The sequence below is a fragment of the Dermochelys coriacea genome, chromosome 12, assembly GCF_009764565.3.
Source record: "Dermochelys coriacea isolate rDerCor1 chromosome 12, rDerCor1.pri.v4, whole genome shotgun sequence".
NCBI classification, from domain to species: Eukaryota; Metazoa; Chordata; order Testudines; family Dermochelyidae; genus Dermochelys; species Dermochelys coriacea.
In genome coordinates this window covers 23966642-23982769 of record NC_050079.1, presented here as the reverse complement: position 1 = coordinate 23982769, position 16128 = coordinate 23966642, and the positions used below count along the sequence as shown (strand labels likewise).

Genomic DNA, 16128 nt, shown 5'->3' with positions numbered 1-16128 from the left:
GCTAAAATGATGGGTTTTCTGTTATGGATGTCCCAAAATCTACCAGAAATCTCCATACTTAAGGAGTCTTGCATGGATTATCAGAAATTTGGATACTTTAGAACAGTGGTTTTCGCCTCTTCATGGATAGACAAGAAAACAAAGGTAGCACATTTGGTAATGTGTTACTACTGGTCTGGCAGTACAGTGCTACCTTTCAGCAATTCCATAAATCGCCTTTTCATGCATCTTTCTATTCATTTCCTTCTAACATAATGTAGCCTTTTCTGTTAGGAACATCTGACATTTTTTTTTGCTTTAGCAGCCTGTAGCGATGTGAGACTCACCTCTGCTGCATCTCCTGCTGGTCATCCAGGGAATTAGCTCATCAGCCTCCAGAGCGCCCCCTGCTGGACGGTGTCTTACCTGTCACTGCCCCCATGTACCTCCTGGATCCCGGTGCTCTTTTCCCTTTGATTCTGCCCCCTGGCAATACCCCCACAGTCTCTGGGTCTCCCCTCCCAGGGGAATCCCCTACCCACTATCCCCACCTGCCTCAGTATATGGCTACTGCCAGTCACCATTTAGCCCCCGCTTACTGGGGCAGACTGTAGCATATAAGACATCTATCATCGGCAAAGGGGGTTTGGACCTGCTGCCTTTTCCTACCCTGGGCTGCAGCCTCTGCAACCCCAGTACCTGGTTTGTAGGCCTTTACCAAGGCCTGCAGCCTGGGGAGTTGCCAGGAGGGAGCTCCCCAGCTCCTCTCACCTTTCCCCAGCCCTTCTTGGTTGCCTGCACCCTCAGCTCCTAGGCAGTTAGGTCCTCCTCCCTCAAGAGCTAGACAGAGAGTTCTCTCAGCTCCTGGCTTCACTGGCCTTTTATAGGGCCAGCTGTGGCCCACCTGTGGCTGCTTCTCCAATCAGCCTAGCTGATTGGCTCCCCCAGCCACAGCCCTCCTCAGGGCTGGAGCAGGGTGACTGCCCCGCTACGCAGCCTCACAACTTGCAGAACTGGTTTGGTAGAGGCTGCCTTTTATTTTAATTTCCCTCCCCAAACATTTCATTTGAAGCCTCCATTATTTTTGTTTTGTTTTGCTTTTTTCTCCTAGCTGCTATGCTTTCTTTCCTATCCTTGTGGCAGGCATCGTAAAATTACAGAGTATTTGTCAAAGCTGAAATGCCCAAAATTTAACCTATCCTAACAATATTATTTTTCTGTCTGTTCCTGAAAAAATTCCATCAGTCCTCCAAAGAAAGAGTTGCAGCTTCTCTACTGTATTCCCCACAGCCAAGAACACAGAGTAAAGTACACATCTCAGCATCCCTCTTCCATGCCTGCCTGCCTCTTTCATTATTGTATATGGCAGAATATTGAAAATACACAAATCTGGTTCTCCTGCAAATCTGAAGGAAACTAGTAAATGTGTTTTTGGCTTACCAGCCTCTCTCTTTATTCATTATTGACTCAGTCCACAAGTGCCCCTGGCATTGACCTCCATTGGAGTTTTGCCTGTCAAGTATTACAGGACTGAACCTTGTACTTAAATTAGACAAGTGGTTATCTACAAAATTGTTCCCAGTGCAACTTATTAATCTGGCTGGCAGGACATTTACAGTCACATAGTGAGCACCCTCTCTTCCTTCCATCAAAGGCCAAACACATCAGCATGATAATTCACTCAGCATCCACTGGACTAGAAGTCAAAATGCCTCCAGTTTCACCCAGTCACAGATTTCCTGCATGGTTTGATGTATTATATAATATTAATGCTGTATACATAAAAAAGTCAGGAATATCACTGCAAATAGTTGTGTTCCAGTTTAGGTTCTCCAAAATCAAAGAAGCACAGGGCATGGATACCCCCATTTTATTGCATGTGGTGACTGACTTGGCCATTCCACATCTTTCGTTGATTATTTCTACACAAGGAAAGAATAATTTGCATGGTGGACTCCAGTGAGGCTAAGTCCCCCAAAATTTGGGACCACATTAACAGTACTTAGAATTAATAAGTCTATGCCTCAGGGAATAGGACCTGAATTTGACCCACACTTTAAAAAAAAAAATCTATAGGTCACAAAGTTCCACTTTAGGGCTAATATCCAGTGTTCTGATTCCTAGATTCATTCATTTAAAAAAATTCCACCAGTAAGAAATTCTCGCAATGTTTCAAAGATCAGAGCAAAACATTTTGGGAAGATTGTCAAAGACAAATAGGAGTAAAGCCCCCATTCCCACTGACTTTCAATGACAACTAGTACCTTACTGCCCTTTGTGGCTTTGAAAATTTTCCCTTTATTATTGTTGATGAACATTAAAAGCAAGTTATTCAAGATTACTACAGATATATGATGAACAAGGTTGAAAATAAAGTATAAAAGCAAAAAAGGTAAATGGAGTGGAGAGTTCTATATTTAGATGAATGTAGAAATTCATGGGGTCATCATCACTGCTCTATAGGTCACTGATCAGGAGTACTTCGTAAAGTTTCCAAGGAGTACCTTGGCAAGTTTCATTTTTGAGCACTGAGAGAGGATATGGAGTGAATCAACCAGATGACAAAACACCTCAACTATTTAAACCACTGTGAAAATAAAGGAAGTAGAATTATTTGCAGTGGCAAAGAGAGGCGAGATTGCAGAGACCAGATTGAATCATTTACAGTTCTAAAAAAAGAGGATCAGGCAAAGGCAAGGGCAAAGTTCTGTTTTAGTTTTGAGGTGGCTTTGTTAATTTTTAAAATGAATTTAGTGCTTGTGAAAGGTCCAAGAGACTCATGGCCTTTGGCCACCCACAGAAAGGTATTGTAAAGACAAAAGAAATTAAAACTTTCCAACACTGACCTGCTCATATGCTTCACCTCTAAAGAAGATACTTCTAGGGGTAAGAAGCTCCTACTCATTCAGTTCTTGCTCCCACTCTGCTGAGATTTCCACTTAATACCAACTGTGATAACTGCTATGCGATATGGACACCTGTCCAGGCTGTGACTCAGGAAAGCATTTCCCTTCAGGACAGCATGTAAACACATAGTTAACTTTAAGCACATACTTAAGTGCTGTCCTGAATAGGCATATATTTAAGCATGTGATTAAGGGCTTAGACAATGTACAGACACAAAAATAAACATCGGATGGTACAAACCTTTATTCCCTTTTATTCTGGATTGGTTTTAGGCTAGCAGGTAGTGGTTAAAGTCATGCAATGGCAAAGTCGATGAAAACATTAACTTAGGAAGATACAAATCAAAACAATTGCTAAATTGAGACCCAAAACCAAAAATTTAGTTTAAATTAATTTGGACATATGATAATAAAGCAGTGGACTCAATTGATGAAATCCTCATCATCACAGGAGTTAAAGAAAGAGATGAATAAGTTCCTAAATAAAATAAACATTGAGATTCACAATATGAAGGAAATAGGAAAATGAAAAGAAGAAAATCAAATATACTCCAAAGTTATACAAACAACACTGATTTGACCATACAGTTCATCAGAATATCAGTGCAAGGTTAGGGAGGGCAAAGTCCTGCTAATAAGGGACAGGAGCCAAACAAATCTAGACTATCAAAGTAATCAGCTCTCTTTCATATTCCAAGAAGATCTGGAAATTTACATTCACTATGGAACTTTTTCTGTTACTAGAGATCATTCACCATTATTGAATCCACATGCTAATCACTCAGTTTAATAAACAGATCCATTCGTCTTTCATATCTATTTTGTGTAACATCGGCTGCTGGAGATGGGTGTTTCACTGTGTTGTAGTTACAGAACAAGACTCACCTTAGACCCCTTTTTGCTTATCTCAAGTGAACCTCTCAGATGACATTCCTGGCTTCCTTCACTCTCTCAAGAGTGGAACCATTTTATTCAACCACTCTGGAAATGGATCTCTGGGTGGTAGCCTCCATTTCCCAACTGTAAATATGACAGGCCCAACTGTATTTGGCACCTGTAGGCCCTTTCCTCCAGGAGCCTGTGACTGTGGCTGCTTAAAGGGACTTAAAAAAACAGCTTCTTCAAAACAAAGCTTTATTAATTCACCCCAAGATACATAGCATGTAGAGCAAAGGGTAAAACCAATAATACTTTGCCTTTCATTGCAATCTTTGGTAAGTTCCATTCAGCCCAGTTACCTCGGACTGAAAGAAGCAGATGGGCATGCTACAGCATGCACTCTGTGGGTCTCTTTATCAGAGGTTGCCCCCAGGCAGCTGCTGACAACCCACTCAACCCCCCCGTCTTCTCTGTGTCAGCATCTTTAAGGTTTTGGCATCCTCTTAGCATTGCAGCCCTGGGAAGAGAAACCTTGCCATTCTCCCATAATTCCCCAATTAATAGCTCCCTCCATTGTTCCCTTATGTGTGTTATTGTGATGTTCTACTCAGGACATCCAGAGCCATAAGTCACTGTGTTACCTCACTGCCTCAGCTAGAGTGAGCTTTGCTGGCAATTAGACTATGGGTCAGCTCTCTGGCACACTAGCCTGTCTGCTCCACCAACAAACTCCTCAAGACTCTCCAGGTTAAATTTTGCCTTGCAGGTAGAATGCACCCAATTCCTGAGTTCCCCCCGAGACATCTCTCTACAGTGTCCAGTGCTTGTTACTGTGACACTCACAGAAATTATTAAGTTCGCTGCCTCCAAAGAGACAGTGTATACACCAGTCTAAGCAGAAAACTCACTTCACTTTGATACATAGCACCGAGTTGGTTTTGTAATAAAACAAAGTAAGTTTATGAATAAAGAACAGAAACGTAAATGATATTAAATAAGAGAAAAAGAGACAGGTATGGTTACAAACAAAACAAAACAAGCTTTCTAGTGATTAAAGTTTAATTTTAGCAAGCTACAAGCATTGCCTAAGCAGTTTTCTTATTTACATCAAGTTACCAGCATTTCAAACCCTTCAAGGTAGAAGATCCAACTTTTACAGGGGAAGGGGTGGAATGAACTTTCTTCCATCAGCATAGACAACTTGGTCCTCACAGATTGGCTGAAGGGTCACTAGAAAGGGGTTTCTCCAGTGCTTTCATGAAGTACACCAAATATATAAACCATGACTCAATGCAATAGGGAAGGGGAAGGAAGGAATAGGGAAGCCTCCAGTATGCAGGCTAAACACTTCTTCCGAGTCCCATGCAGTCTCTCCACTGTCCCATTTCCTTAGAGATGGTGCACAGCAGATTTATAATGTACTATACCAATACTCATCAGAAAGTCTTCAAACTCTCTTGATACAAAAGGTGTCCCATCATCTGAAACAAGATGTTTGGGGCCTACCTATCTGGTAGGCCCCAAACATTGCGAATAAAGTGTTTAGGCAAGAAATGAGTTCCTTTGAGGTGCCTTGTGAAATTATGAATGAAAATGGGTAACGTCAATAATAGTCTACAACAGTCAAAAACCAGCGTGTAGCCATCATGCAGTGCAGTTGAGGGGCCAGTAATATTCTCTGCAATTCTCTGCCATGGTCTGTCTATGACTACCAATTTCAAAGGGGCCAGAAGAGCAGTAATTCTATGCATTGTGCAGGCTGAACATGCCTTCATACATTGCTCAATGTCTGAGTACAGCCCAGGCCAGCAAGTATAACCATGCAGAAGTTCCTTTATCTTCTTAACTCCCAAATGTCCTTCATGAAACACATCCAGGACTGTTGCAACACTGCTGGGATGACCACCTGGGCTCCAATGTATAAAAAGTGTCATGTAGCACATGTATTCACCATGAGCTTGGTATGAATTTTGTAGAATGTAGACAAAGTACTCTGCCGTTCCTGCACATAAGGGTGCCAACCCAGCAAAATTTCTCAAAAGAGCATCGGCAAGTAAATAATGTCTTCCTTTGATATGTACCAAATTAAAGTTATAGTGCTGCAACTGAATAATCCACTGCTACAGCCTCACACTTAGGAGGTCAGTGGCTTTCTGATAGAGGCCCAGAAATAGGCAAATTATTAGTTTCTAATGTAAAATGTCTTCCCACTAAATAGACTTCGAAGTATACAACAGCAAGAATTCTGGCTCAATCTGGGAATACTTTCCTTCCGCTGGGGTGAGAGTATGGGATGCAAATATAACTGGCCCATCCCTCCTGGAGCAGAACTGCACCTAGACCCCAATTGCATGCATCAGCCTAAATCACTACAGGGTTCCTTGGATCAAAATAAGCATGGGCATGGCCCCTGGCCCTGGGTTAAATCCCACAGTGCTTTGGCAAGAGTACTAAAATGGGGCAGAGCATGGCCACCTATGTACTGGGGTAGGCCAAGGAATGAACATAAACTGCTACGATCAGTGGGTAACAGTAGCAAAGGAACAGCATGTAGCCATTCAGGTATCAATTTCACACCACTGACCGACAAAGAATGCTTTAGAAGAACTACAGCATCTTTTGCAAAACTGTACTTTTTGCCAGCTTGTTAGAGTCAAGTTAGCACCTGTCCAGAATAGCATTACACTCAGGAAGGGTCTCAGCAAAGATGATAATGTCATCCCAATGGTAACATGCACCCTGGATATTATCAAGGAGTTGAGAGACCACTCTGAAATCCCTCAGGAGCAGAAAGTAAACAAAAAGGGAATCATTGATAGCAGTCCCTCCCAAATCACCTGCTGAAAGTCAATAACAACTGCAGTCTTACAGCCACAGGCATTTTCTAATAACCAGATTGGTAAACCACCAAAGAGAAAATCCAGGATCCACTTCCCCAGCATGTCACCTCTTTGAAGGTTGGGTATTGAAACTGCTCATGTTTCACATATTAATTAAGTGCCTTAAAATCTGTGTACAGTTGAATACCACCATTCTTCTTGTTTACAGTCACCCTGGGTGAGCGCTAATCCATAGATCCTTCCACCTTCCAAATGATACCATAATCTTTCATGTGATGCATTTCTAAACGGATCTTGTCCACAAGTGCAAAGAGGTACACAACGTGCCAGTGATGCAAAGGCTCAATGTCTGAATTCAACTGCAGAGAGTAAACATATCCTGTGGACAGAACACCATCACCATTAAATAAATCACGGTGTCACTAGACAATATGTTGGGTATCCCCTTCTATTGTAGCCAGCATAACTACACCTGAGGAGTACTGTGTGAGTTCATGCATAATACCAAGCTGTAAGCACAGCTCATAGGACATGCCCTTAATGTAAAACTTTGCAGTCAAGGCTATGCCTTTGTAGAGCAGAGCATACAGCTCCAGCCATTGTCTGCAAAGCAAACAAATCCCAAGCTTTTATAACCACTATAGTTGGGCAAATGTCCAGATTATGAACTAACCCAGAGGGAAGAATGTTAACTTCAGCACCCATACCTACCATGCACTTCAGTGGTGTACCATTAATTTCCTGTGATATGGGATACCAGCTTCAGTGCCTTGCCACATGCCTGCTAAAGGAAACATCAGCGTCCTTTGTAAAGGTGGCCTCATGCAGCTTCACATTTACAGTGTGCATTTCAGGCCTCCCATCACTGTGAACCAGCAGCACACTGACTTAAAGTGTCCTTCCTTCCAGCAAGCCCAGCACGTAGCAGTTCTAGCCAGCTAGGCAGGCAAATTGGCCAAGTGACCTTTACACCACAGTGGAAACAATGAGGAGCTGCCAACTTTTGCTGCTGAAGCTGTGGAGTGGGAGTCGGTTGCATGATAAAACTCTGGGCTATGGAAGCAGGAAGAGCAGCTGACAGTTTAAATGTAGACATATAAGTAACAGCAGTCTGAGACATAGAATCCCTTCCAGCCTGAACCCTCTCACATGCCTCATTCTTACCAACAATGGCATCAAAATCCAGTAACTGTTCACCCAGGTGGTCATTGGCTATACAATCACAATAATATCCCTGAGCATGATCATGTTAACATTCCCAAATTCACAGTCCTGGCCTTGAAAATGACATGCAAATTCACATATGGTTTCATTGAGCCGCTGATGACCTTCAAAAAATGTTTTCCTCTTTAGCAGAATAGAATCTCCAGAATATCCGTTGAGCTGCTACACAGCCATGTCAAAGGAGCCCCATGAATCTATCATAAATATCAATGCCATCACAGCCTAAGCAGTTCTGCAGCAGTATAACCTAGCAGTATTGAGAGTTGCAGGATCTGTACATAGTCCTCAAAATCTCCTCTTTTCCAAACTAAACATACCCAGTTCCTTCAGCCTTTGCTCCTATGGCTTGCATTCCAGCCCTTTGATAATTTTTGTCACTCACCTCTGGATCCTTTCCAATTTCTCTACATCCTTTCTATACAGCAATGACCAAAATTGGACACAGTACTCCAGCTAAGGACAGAGTAGAGTGCAGAGTAGAATGGTACTATCATCTCCCATGACTTATTAATGGAACCCAAAATTGCATTTGCTGCTTTTTTTTTTTTGGCAACAGCATTGCATTGTTGACTCATGATGAGGCTGCAATCCACCACAACTCCCAGATCCTTCTCAGCAATGCTGCTGGTATGCCAATTATCCCCCATTCTGAATTTGTGCATTTGGTTTTTCTTTCCATCACCTTATGTTTGCCTTTGTTGAATTTCATTTTGTCATCTGTAGCCCAGTTCTCCAACTTATCAAGCTCTCTTTGAATTTTAGTTCCAGCCTCCGAAGTGTTGGCAATCCCCTCCTACTTTTGTGTCAGAATGGAGTTACACTAGGACTGAATTAGTCCTTATTAATTTAAGCTTGTGTACAATCCTAAAGAAAGTATTACTGAAAAAGAAGCCCCTAGGCATCTGAAAACTGAGTTCATAGACACTTCTTTTTTAAAAAAAACTTTCATTTATTTTTCAGTTGGTCCTTATAATCTTTTAAAAGTTACATGTCAAACAAAGCTGTTTAAAAATAGTGGTGTAAAACAGAACATTGTAAAGCATTACTGAAGGAAATAGAACTTCAGAAAGTGTACTTATGATTTAAAGAAATAGGTCAACAATCTGGATGAGTAACAATCGTTCTGCTGCAAAGTACAATGGCCCTTTCATCACTTATGTGAAGTAACAATCTAGATCAGGCCAAACATCTTAATATAATAAACTACAAAAAACTATATTTAAATAACGTAAGGATCTTACTGAAACACACAAATTCCAGGAAACTGAGTTAAGGCTGGAACTTCCTCTTTAATGCACCACATTGGTTCATGGTGTTGAAATACAAAATATCATGAAAATAATGAAAATGCACATTAAATGAGACCACTAATTGTTCTGGGTTACTGAAAAAGTTAAGTCTAGCAAAGATATGTTAATAATGCCACATTTTCTCTGGGCCCAAAACCACTCATCCTTGTGTGAGTAAGATAAGAGTTGGCCCTCTTTCAAGACATCTTCAGTCAATATTTAGACATACTGACTTGATAGGACAGAAAACTCAATTTCTTGTGTTTGTAGGTTAGGAATTTTTTTATATTTACTTTTCTCCCTTGGATACATGGACAGAACTTTTGTTGTCTCAACAGGCAATTTGTTTTACACTGGGCTGAAGGGCCTTTTTCTGCTCCTAAAATGTCTTACCTCTTTTTGCTGTTATTTTATCCAACAATTTTGAGAACAACAGTTATTTTATTTCTCATTATTTGTAATCTGCCACATGCAGTGGGTTTTTAAAACAGTGATATATTATCAAGTTCCATATTGGGCTGTTTGTTCTAATGTTATGTCAATTTTTTCCTCTGTGAGGTCCAGAAAGGAATTGTTCCAGTATCTGTGTGATTCAGTAGGATATCACCTTCTGATCTGTGTAACAACCCTTTTTCTTTTAATCCGAAATCTTACAGGTATCCCATCTTTCTACTGTAAGCATTTAACAGCTGTCTAGTTGGTGCTACTGTGCAGTGGCTCCGTGGGCATCTATTGAGTTTGTGTGCCCCAAAAGATCATGGGTGAAATCTTGGCCCTACTGAAATCAATGAGATTTTTTACCATTGACTTAAATGGAGCCAGGATTTCACCCAAAGTATCATTTGTCTGGATAAGTCTTGCAGAGTTTGCAAAGAGTGAACAAAGGCTTTACTGCTTTTAATTATATACATTTATACTGTAAAATTCTTCCCTTTCCACACAAAGCCCAAATAATCAGGTTTTGTTAGGGATAAGCAAGGAATGGAACAGGAAGAATGAAATTGCGGGAGTGAAACTAACTCTCTGAATATGACCCTAGAATTCCTTTATAGGTCTCTTGAGAGCGTGGTTGGAAAACCTTTCAGTATAGGCCATCTTATCTTGGACTAGTTTTTCCTCCCAATTCAGCAGCTCTTCCTCTCAAGTTGTTTTGTTTTTCCAGCCCATATTGTTTGTTTTGACAGAGTGGCTTATTTCCTGGGCATCTGGGGCCCAGTCTTATTTTACTGCTGCTTTTAAATTGTATAGGCATCTTAGATGTCTATGAAAAAGAAATCAAAAACATTTCAGCATTTGTGCTCTGAAAGTACATAAAGAATAATGCAAAGAATGTCTATTTCTTAACTGCTGCCTTGACTTGATATGAACTTTGAGAGAGACATGACAATGCACATGTATTAAGTGCCATAAATACCTATTAGGTATAAACAGTAAACAGCAAAATGAAAGAATGAAAATAAAAAATACTACCACCACCAATAACGGATGCACAATACTGAGTGTAGTAAGATCCTTTTAGAACATAGTCACTGAACCTGAACTCTGGTATGTGTTTTTAAACTTCAAAATCTCAGACACCTTAATATTTCTTTTGAAAATTAAAAAGCAGTTAGCTCAAAAAGAAAACTAATTGTTTACCCAAAAAAATCTTTCTAAAACAGAAGTTATCCTCTACAAAAGAGCAGAAAGCAGTCAAATTTCCATAATTTATAAATATTTTGTTTGGTTTAAAGTAAATTAAAACAACCAGACTGATATTTTTGAAAATAGATTAAAGAAATATCTGGTTCTAAGCTGTGTCCTCAAATGCCAAGATTTCAGCTTGGAATTAATTTTTTATTTTGATGGTATAATTAAAATAGTGGAGAAAAAGCTGACCAATCTCTTATAACAAAAGTGCTGGCAAATGCTGTTATAATAAAACAATTTGTTACTGATAGGTACAACTCTGCCAAAGACCAGGAGGACAAAATGTCTAGATGTTTTTTCATTGTGGACATGGCTAGTTACCTAGCAACACATTAAGATTTAAACTGAATAATACCAAAAGTATCAAAATCCTGTACATACTGTAAGAACATACAGATGGAATGTCTCCTGCTATAGTTCTTACGTTCCCAACAAAAGATTAGGGGCCAGGTCTTAAAAGGTGCTGAGCTCTCTCAAATCCCATTGAAGTCAATGAGAATTGAAGGTGTCAGCGCCTCACAGGATCAGGCCCTAAGTTAAATTAAAACAACTGCGTATGAAGAGAGTTAATCCTTTATTACCCACATAACTGAAATCAGTTTAGCCGTCACATTTCACTGAAGGTACTTGTGAATAAGCCGTACTGTATTTAGGTTGCACAGTATAGTTGAGAACCCGGGGACAAGTAATAAGTAGAACAGATTGTAACAGTTATAGGGGTCCAGTCTCCCCTTGTCACATGTGGACATTTAAACATAATAATACTTAGCTTTGATCTAGCACTTCCATTTTCAGGGTATTTAACAAACATTAACTTTTTAATCTGCATAGCTTTCTTTTAAGGTCCATAAAGATAATTCTCTCTATTTTATAGATGAGGAAAATGAAGTACAAGGGCAAAATCAAGAATTTCCAAAGACAGTCATCAACTTTGAGTACCCACCTTGAGAGATCTAGGACTCTGTAAAGATATGCTATACTAGTATGTGGATGTTTCTCTTTATGTGTCAGCGTACTTGTAACAAGTTTTCACTTAAAAAAAGAGCACTTCACTGTTAAAAGATTTCACTGCTCAAAAGCATCTAAGAAAAATAACCCCTAATTTTAAAGTGTCATACTTCTGAAGAATCATTTTCAAGTGACAGTTTATTGTAACAGAGGACTAGTAGACAGTAAAATAAATAAAAAAAGGAGTACTTGTGGCACCTTAGAGACTAACAAATTTATTAGAGCATAAGCTTTCGTGAGCTACAGCTCACTTCATCGGATGCATCCGATGAAGTGAGCTGTAGCTCACGAAAGCTTATGCTCTAATAAATTTGTTAGTCTCTAAGGTGCCACAAGTACTCCTTTTCTTTTTGCGAATACAGACTAACACGGCTGCTACTCTGAAACCAGTAAAATAAATGCAATCAAGCATTGCCAGTTTGTGGCAAAAAATGACTTAAGAAAAGCTGAACTGGGAAACTGCAAACCTGCTATGCAAGTGGACCTCAGTGAGCAGCGTGTACTGTGCTGAGTTTGCAAGCACTGATTTTAAGAGAATATTTGAAAATACAGAACTGAGCAGGCACAATGAAAAATTACATAGTCGCCTATTTACATTTAGTAGTTGCCCAGAGAAAGCCAACTCATGATTTGATAGCAAGTCTTACAATATTTGAAATTTTTCTCAAAGCCCCAACTTCTTGCATCCGATGAAGTGAGCTGTAGCTCACGAAAGCTTATGCTCTAATAAATTTGTTAGTCTCTAAGGTGCCACAAGTACTCCTTTTCTTTTTGCGAATACAGACTAACACGGCTGCTACTCTGAAACCTGTGATTACACAAGAATCTCAGCTTTTTAAAAAAAAATTCTAGTCCTCATACTTGTTGAGAAAGCTTACAAATATGAACCCTAATAGCTCAAGAAGAAAAAGGCAAATTAACCCACTATTTAATGTTAACGTATTGCACTTTTTTAAGCCAAACTCACGACTTTTGGAAGCCTGATTCAATTTTTGAACATTTGGGGGTAGCAATACCGCAGTTCTAAGTAAGGCATTCAGGGGGTTGATCCTGTGAAGTCATGAGCACTCACAAATCCCATTTAAAGTCCCAATTCAGCAAGTTACTAAAACACATGCTTAAAGTCCAGTATATGCTTAAGTAACTTGCTGAATCAGGTACAAAGTTAGGATCAAGACCCTGATTCCTGAAAGCATATTTCGTTTACTTTAAGAATGAGATTAAGGCTCTTTTAAGACAATGGCACTTAAGCATATTTAAATTCTTTGCTGAATCAGGGCCAGCACCTTTAAAAGTATAGTGGCACACATGCTGGTATAGATAGTTAACTGGAGCACTGTTTATTAACAGAAATTTACACTTAGCCACTAAAGCAGGATGAAATTGTAAACCTGAGGGTCTTAATAGTTTCATATCAAGAAGTGGTGGATCTTGCAAGTGCAGCAAAACACTTAGCTCTGAACTTACGTCCCCTTTGTAATTCCACAAGGCCACTGATGGGGACACAGCAGCAAAATGAGGACAGACACACGGATGGATTTTAAACAGCAGGCTGCAATTTTTGTTAAATTTGAATACAAGGGAGGAGCACTACCCCCATCACCCATACACTTCTCTTCCAGGCATTTAACTGGTTCCAGTGTGGGGGTTACAAGGCTCCTACCACATAACCCCTAACTCAGGATAGGCTCCAGAAGGCTGGTGACCTCAGCAACAAGGCTGGGCTTGGCCCATGAAGGCCACATGGTCTCAACCGATCTCAAGAGCCCAAGGCTCCTCAGCAAAATCCCAGGTCTTTTATCTCTGGGAACCATTCATTTTATCTTTTTAACCTCACTGGAAACTGGCCACAAATTGCAACAGATTAATAATTCAACCAAGTACCTTGTTTAGGTATTAATAACGTTCCTATGCAATCTCCTGTGGCTTGAAGGTACTTGCTGCAAGCAAAGCAAAAAACTCCCTGGTCCTCTGCCAGTTGGCCCATAGGAGACAAAACTCCTTCCTGACCCCCAAATGGGTGATCAGCTAGACTCTCGGCATCTGTCAGGCCAGTTCCTCTTACTAGTTCAGGTGGGTAGGGTGGGACTGCTGGAACAGAGCTGAAAGAGGCTGCAAATGGTCCCTGCTCTGGTTATAGCCTAGGAACTAGGTAATGCTAGCCAATCCACATTCCTCCTCCTCAGCTGGCCAATAGGTGCCAGAGATTCTGAGGGGGAGGACCTAATGTCCCTGAGTCATTTTCTCCTTCCCTCCCTGCTCAGGCTGGACCCTCTCACCACTGACCCCATCAAGTTCTCCCACCTGTTGAGGCAGGTGCATAGCATGTACCTACAGAGCGAGGTATTCATACCATACACAGGTATGTAGTGCTTGTAAAATGCACAACCCAAGTAAGCTACAATTAAGGAATATGCAATCTCTGCAGAGCCTGTAAGATGTGCAAGCCAAATAGTTTCAGATTTTTCCTTTATTTTTCCTTTTAAAATAACTTAGAGATATTAAATGGAATAAAACTAGTTTGTTCCCAATGTTAAAAATGTGAAATCGAGTACTCAAAAGTTAAGATTATTACTACTATTTTTACTGCACCCAAAAGAGTGCTAGGAGCTTTACAGGATAATTTCTGTCCCAAAATCCCTGACAGTCTAATTTCAGACCTGTTGCAATAATTCCCCACTGACATGCAGCAACAAAATCAGTTTAAGTGTCTTTGTTGTTTTTTTTTCAGATTGCTGTCTTAAATATTTAGTATTCAGAACCCTGATTCAGGAGAGCTCTTAAGCACTTGCTTAAATCCATCACTATTCTAGACAGCACTCAAACCCATGCTTATGCTTAAATTCCATTGATTTCAGTGGGACTTCAAACACGTGTTTAAGTGCTTTTCTGAACAGGACCCAGGTTAGTATGTCATACCAGAGTTTTCAGTGTTATAGCATGTGTACCAAATTTCCGAATTCACTTTCTGACTCCCAAATCTGGAATGCACTATATCCATTAGAATGAAAAATCTGTGTGTAGCTAGGGTTGAGAATAATACATACTGATATTTCTGAGAAAATGAAATCAGAGTAAATACATTCAAATTCAGTTCATTCAGTGGACTGCCTGTTCTGGATGAATCATTCTTATAGGTTCAGCTGTTGTGGGGCCTGCTGTTCATAGTATACTAAGGCAGCAGTAATTGCACTTTTTGGAAAGATGGGGCCAGGAACAAGGACTGGGAGGCTTCCAGCCCAGGTTCCTTTGATGGATCATGGATTCACATGGGTCCCTGCCAACAGTTCATTCAATGTATCCTTATCAGTGTATGAAGCTATATAATTTCATTTAATTGACTGTCTTTTTTTTAACTGGGACAAATCATGGTACTTCCATGGAGGATGAGCACATAAACAATGTGCAGGATCAGGCTTTCATACAGAACAATCAGTCATTACTAATATTCAGTTAGTCTGTTTAACTTGCTAATTTTCATTGAGTGACAGAAGACTATGGATACAAAATCAGTATTTTACATGGCAAGACATAAAATTATATGTCAGTAATATTGCAGTAGGCCCTACTAGCTGGGTTTGTAGGACTGAAACATGAGGGCACATAATTTGTCTCAGGTGTTGTCTTTGTTTTGTCCATAGTACCTCCCCCCATTGCCACTAAACTATTTACTTACTACATTAAAAACTCGAATGTGGTGCATTTTAGAGCAGCATTTTATTTTTTCTTTTCTTTTCTACAAATATTAAAAATCCTGTAGCTCAACAAATTAAAAGCAGGTGTAGCATGTTCTGCTATTGCCATCCCTGGAGGGCAAGCTATCACTGTTATGTGTTATCTCAGCTAAGGGGACAGACCACATCTACTGTATGGGCTGGCTTCTGCCCCCTCCTGAGGGGATACATCTCTGCTTTTCATTTACTTTTCTTAGACGTGTTTGCCTAATCATCAGTGAAGCAATGTTCTATACAAGACACCAACCTACTGCAGCACCTCTGCCACTGACAGCTTTTGGCATTCTAAACTTTTATCTCCCAGTGATTTTAAACAATGTGATTATGCTATTCACAGGGAAAAGTTCAAATCAGGGTACTGAGGTACAGAAAGATTTAGAAAGCTGATGTAGGACAGAGAGCTGGGGTTAATAGAGGATTAAGTCCATTTTACTGTAGTACCTCACAAAGCAGCACACAGGCACAGCCATGCTTTCCTCCTAGACGTCTCAGATTCAGCCAGCCTAGGTGTCTTGTATGAAGAGCATTTCCAAATCTCTACTATATACAGGAGAAGAGGGCACATTAAATTTCCACTCTG

General features: G+C 40.2%; 1 protein-coding gene and 1 long non-coding RNA gene across 2 annotated transcripts in view; one reads left to right on the top strand and one right to left on the bottom strand.

Annotated features, from left to right (window-relative positions):
* Positions 1 to 823, bottom strand: part of LOC119841415 — a 177619-nt gene extending 176796 nt beyond the window's left edge. Inside the window, exon 1 of the long non-coding RNA XR_006275084.1 lies at positions 751 to 823. This is a non-coding gene — a long non-coding RNA (uncharacterized LOC119841415). The remainder of the gene's footprint in view (positions 1 to 750) is intronic.
* SLC7A10 (solute carrier family 7 member 10) overlaps positions 1 to 16128 on the top strand; it is an 80105-nt gene that overhangs the window by 11491 nt on the left and 52486 nt on the right. The gene's annotated exons all lie outside the window — the stretch shown is intronic.